Here is a 5,723-nt window from a genome sequence, read left to right as displayed (position 1 = left end):
ACCTGAGGACTATAGAACATACCAATATGATTTATTTAGTTTAATGATTTATATGCCGCTTAATACCGTAGTTTCTAAGCGGTGTACAATAGGGATGCAAGAAGGATGCAATAGAGATAAAGCATAAAATCAATCAAAATTAACCCCAAAATCAGGAAAAATGGACTTAAAATGTCTGCTGAAATTTTGAAAAGTCTTCACCAAGCACCAAATGTTCAACAGGAAGGGGGCCTGTCAGATCTCTGCTGGGAGGGAGATGCACAGAGTTGGACCCACAATACTGAACACCTAGCTCCTGGTATGGCACACAGTTTGTAGACACCAGGAGCTCATATTATTATTATTAATATTAATTATTATTAATAATATGTGTATTAATAGCCTGATGACCACTGTATGAAAAGCTGCTTTGGCAGGGGGCAATTAGAGCAGGTAAATGGTAGGGGGAGTGGAAGGCTTAACCACTTCCCTGCCCACCGCTTTAAGGGCAAATGTGCTTTTGAAACCTGCATGGGGAATAGCCACTAAGGGCGACGTCCAATTAAATCATAGAGTAGGTTAAGCCAATTGATTTCAGTGGGTTTACTCTGAGTATGGCTAATGTTGGATAAGACCCTCTGTGTGGGTTGATTTTGAGTGGGGAACAGTGAACAGGGTAAGGGTGAAATGCCCTCTCTGTCTTTTCTCTGCTCCCAATAGCGCTCCTTGCTGGTAGTGTTTTTTTTCCTCACCCAAAAAAGGACCATTGAGCTATCTTGATTTGTGTTTGTGTGTAGCATGTAGTTTGGCCACAAGTCAAGGGTGTGAATAGAGAATGGAGCTCTTACAGCGCAAGATTCCATTCCACATGTGGTTTTCAGCTTGTTCTTTACAAGAGTTCATCCCTCTGTTATGAGGTCAACATCCCGATCTGCATCTTGACTGTTAGGTGTGGCTCTTTCAAGGGAGAGCTGTGCATATAATCTGATTTTCATCTTACAAATGTCAGGTTACACACCTAGGATTTTGTGGGCAAAGAAGCAACGGCAGTGCCCCAGTTTTGAGAAATTACAGTTTGGCTTGTAACCCAGATGTGTCCCACACCTTAAATGAAACTTTTAGTGTCCTTGCTAGGGTAGAGAGCAGAAGAGAAGACTGACAAGTCTTTAACGCAGTAAAAAGAGTCAACTGAAGCCAAACAACATAGTATTAGCTTGGGGTCGAAGGGGATGTTACACGCAAAATGCAGTCCCAGAATCCTAACTGTATCACATGATATCTGTTGCACCTGAGGGAGATTATAACCTCAATGGCTATGCTATCCCTCCACTGTCAGAGACAGCATGCCTGTGAATCTGGGTTGCTGGGAATCACAAGTGGGGAAGCTGTTGCACTCATGTCCAGCTTGCGGGCTTCCCAGGGACATCTGGTTGGCCACTGTGAGAATGGGATGCTGAAGTAGATGGGCCTCTGGTCTGATCCAGCAGGGATGTTCTCATGTTCTTATCTTCTTATTCAGCCTGTGTTGAGCCTCAGCTCTCCCTGGAAGGGCAGGGAGGGGGGAGACATGAGTTTCAGGCGCCTCAGCTGCCAGAAGGCGCGGAAGACCCAGGAGTTGTTGAGTCTGAGCAGGACCTTGGTGGGGAGAAGCGAACCTGAACTCGAGCCAATTCCCACAGATGGTGTGAACTCCGAAGAGGTGACCATGGTGCCCCCAGTTGCTGCAGAGGTCCTGTTGGGGGAAGCTCCGGAGAACTTGCCAACTCCTCCCTTGCCAAGCAGTTCCCAGGGTGCTACCAGTGTGACGCAGCCTCCTGACCTCGAGCCTGCTACTCAGGAGCAGGTGTCCTCCAACGAGTCATTGGAAACATGCCCCCCGTCACCTCACTCCTGCTGCCGTGAGAAACGGACAGGGCAGAGACAGGACTTGCGAAGGAGTCAGAGATTAAGCTCAAAAACGTTCCCTACTTGAGCTTGCAGCTCACAGCGGGGAGCTGCTGAGTCAACTTCCTTCACTCGCCACAGAGCATGTCTAGAGTGTAGTTGGGGACTTTTAGTGAGTTAGTGCAGGCTTTTCTATGAAGCACAATGCCTTTGATGTATCCATTACTTTAATAAAATGAGATTTAATTGCACCTGTGTCTCAGCCTCATGGTGCTGGCTCTGGATGGGACAGCCTGCAATCTCCATTGCGGACATGAGCCGCCAAGTTGACCTCAGCCTAATTTTTATTATTATTTTTCTTTGCCTCGCTACCCCACCTTCTTTGTGGAACGTTGAAGAGGTCTGGGGTACTCCAAAGCGTGCCCCAATTATTAAGTGGTCTAGAAATGCTGTTCAGTAAAATAAATAATACATTTTATGTAAGCCACTTAGAGATATTTTTTGATTAAGCAGTATATAAAGCTTTCTAAATAGCATGAAATAAAATTATCTTGATTTGGCACCAGTAGTTGCAACCGATGCATTTTGCACCAGTTGCAGTTTTGTGGGATTACCAGAAGAGTTCACACAAAAAAGTCTACGTCCTTTTGGTTCAACCTTGGAATCAAGTGACTGTGGCCCCTTGAACAAGGAAACCTAAATGTGGTGCCTCCTACTGACATCCACAGAGGACAACAGTGACGAATGGAGAAGGGCCGTAGCTGAGTAGCAGAGGATCTGCTTTGCATGCAGAAGGTCCCAGATTCAATCCCTCCACAACTCCACGCAGAGCTGGGATTGCCCCTTGTTCGTAACTGCCAGTCAGAGTAGACATTACTGAGCTAGGTGGACCAAGGGCCTGAGGCAGTCAGTATAAGGGAGCTTCCTAGATGAGTTAGAGAACACACACTGCTCAAGTGCTTGGTCACTCTCTTTTCTTCCGCACTGCTCTGTAATCCCATCACTTCAGAGGGCTGTTTGATATCCATGCCAAGGATTACCTCTTCATGCCCAGTTCCCTAACGAGAAACTTTTAGCACACACAAAGGAGGCGGCAACACAGTCAGACAATGCTCTTTTAAAAAAATGTTACATTCTAATTTGGACGCTTCAGCAAAGATTCGACACCCTCTTGATATCCCCTTCAATAACACGTGTCAAAGATCAATACTGCAGATGTTGATTTAGCCACGCTGCGGGCAGCAGACATTTCAATACCTTAAAGGTACAACAACAAAGGATAGATGACAATTAATTCAGTGCGTGAGTGTGTGTATGAGAGAGAGAGAGAGAGAGAAACTGAGAGAGATGTTTTGATCCAGGGTTTTTTTTAGAAATGAATTTCCATGCTGCTTTTATGTCCAATTTTCCACTTGTTCTTTTCTTTTTAATGCCCTCCTCTTCCCCTCCTGCAATGCAGATTAAATGTTGTTACCCTGTTATCCTTGAACTTTGCAGCCCACAGAGATGAAAACCCAATTCCATGTTGCACAGGGGACGGGATGGGGGAAGGGGGAAGCCACTGAAGGCAACGGAGCTCTGTTGAAAATGCCACTGAGGAGGCTCTTACTTATTTACGTATTTATCTCAATGTAGGTAAATATAGGTACATTGTAGATATATAATCATCTATTTCATATCGGGGAGCTTCCATGAGCACAGGAGACTCCTCGCTTCAGACACCGCCCCACCCACCCCAGCCAAGGGTGAGCAGAACTAGGCATCAGCATTGCGGTTTATTAATTTTCTTATTTATTTATTTATTTATTATTTGATTTATGTCCTGCCCTTCCTCCCAGCAGGAGCCCAGGGCAGCAAATAAAATGGTTGCAATGTGACTTCTTGTGGCTGCCGGCCGGACATCCTTCTGGGGGCCACATGTCAGGGGTGGCCGGGCCAAATCCAAAAGGCAGAGCTACAAATGTGAAGTTTACCTTTGTATGGTAAGCTAGTTCCGCCTCTCTATCCTCTGTCCAGAGAAGCAAAATGCACGATCGGAATTCAAATGCACATCCCGGCCAGGTAAAAACACTTGAGGACAATGCAAAGCAAGGGCAGTGAGAGAAAGGGTCCAGGGAGAGGAAGTGCAGCTGAGGGAGAAGAATGCATCCTTCTTCTTGTTGTTGTTATATGCCTTCAAGTTGATCGCGACTTGTGGCGACCCTATGAATCTTTTGGATTTATTCATAGGATTTTCATGGTAAGAGGTATTCAGAGGTGGTTTACCATTGCCTTCCTCTAAGCCTACGGCACCCGGTATGCCCAGGCGGTCTCCCATCCAAGTAGTAGCCAGGCCTGACCCTGCTTAGCTTCTGAGATCAGACAAGATCGGGTGTGTTCAGGGTAGTATGCATCCTTGAACGCTGATAATGCCTCTTGCTGGCCTGGGTGAAGGACAGAGAGGGGTGTACGAGTGTCTGTAGAAACTGGTGGAAACAGTGCAGGGGAAAAATTCACATGCATTGCTCCACCTTCTTTTGCCTTTGGCCCTGCCCACCTCCAGCATGTGGCCCTCGGAAAGTCATCCAGGCAGGAATGTGGCCCTCAGTCTGAAGAAGGTTTCCCACTCTTGCTTTATATGACTTGCTGTTTCTGTTGAAACAAAACTGAACCTCCAGACACACAGGCGGTCTTCCGTTGAATGCCCTGTCCTGGAGAGCGACTGTAACCACTTCTAGGGGAAACCCTGTTTATGTGGAGGCTGTGATGGGCTTAGAGGTGGCAAGAAGCAGTCATAGGTGGCCATTGCTGGCCAGGTGGGGAACACCAACTTTAGCCTCCCCATCCCTTCTTTGCTGCACCTGCTTCTGTTCCTGCACCTGGAGAACAACAGCCTGTTGAGGAGCCAGAAGGCTGAGCCAGCCCCAGTAGTGTAGTGGCAAATTCGGAAGTGCAAGGTCCCTTCATGATAGTCACAGCCACACACATCCTTTTTTTCTCCTGCTGGGTTGAGAATGAGATCATTGTTAATGACTTCTCCCACAACAACAGATGTCTCTAGGAGCAAATAAGCATGAAAGGGGAGAGTGTTAGCTACTGAAAAGAGTCTTCTCAGTGGCTAGCACACTCCCCTTTCATGATGATTGGCTCGTGGGATACTAGAGACATAGGGACCCTGCTGGGACCCTGCTCCCAAAAAAGCAAGGGGACTAAGACCTCCTTGAGACCCTGTACGACTACACCCCTGGCCAGCCCTGACCTGGAGAACAACAGTAAGAACTGGGTCACAGCTGTCGCTGCTTCCAGTGGAAAGCTTACCGTAGAGGCTCTGGTTTGTGGACGGCAGCTGTGCTTATGGTGAGAGTGCAAATGCAACTCATGAATGCATATATTGCGATTTATGGTGTAGCTGCATTTGTGCTGTTTTATAGTTGTACTGCTTTACTGTATTGTACGTTTGGATTTGTCTTTCTTGTAGTTTTATTGTATTTTCTTCGGCATTATTCTGTTTACCGCTGTAAGGGCCTTGGCCAAAAAGCAGTATAGAAATAAACCAATGAAATGACATGCCAGTTGCTGGATGAGGGCAGATGACAGAGGAGGGCTGTGTGCTTCATGCACTGGCATGTGCTCCCAGGATGCAGCTGGCTACTGTCAGCGGTAGGATGCTGCACCAGCGGACACTTGACCTTGATGCAACCGGGCTGCTCTTATGCTCACTTGCCTCGGGGTGTGGTGGAGAAGGCTTCCATGTGTGTACGACTAGCTGCATGAAAGATCACAAATGCAAATGGGACGCTGCATGTCCAGTTTCCAGCCTAAGCAACCATCCAAGGTTCTGTGCATGAACCTCTGTCTGGATCCTCGCAGTAGAGCCAGCC

General features: G+C 47.1%; 1 pseudogene; it reads right to left on the bottom strand.

The window, feature by feature from the left end:
* Positions 1-4,143: 4,143 nt before the first annotated feature.
* On the bottom strand, positions 4,144-4,263 carry LOC133363495 (5S ribosomal RNA; annotated as a pseudogene).
* Between the last annotated feature and the right edge of the window lie 1,460 nt (positions 4,264-5,723).

The sequence above is a fragment of the Rhineura floridana genome, chromosome 8 (genome assembly GCF_030035675.1).
Source record: "Rhineura floridana isolate rRhiFlo1 chromosome 8, rRhiFlo1.hap2, whole genome shotgun sequence".
In the NCBI taxonomy this organism is placed as follows: Eukaryota; Metazoa; Chordata; class Lepidosauria; order Squamata; family Rhineuridae; genus Rhineura; species Rhineura floridana.
The sequence above is the reverse complement of the archived record's forward strand: the minus strand, read 5'-3'. Positions and strand labels throughout refer to the sequence as shown.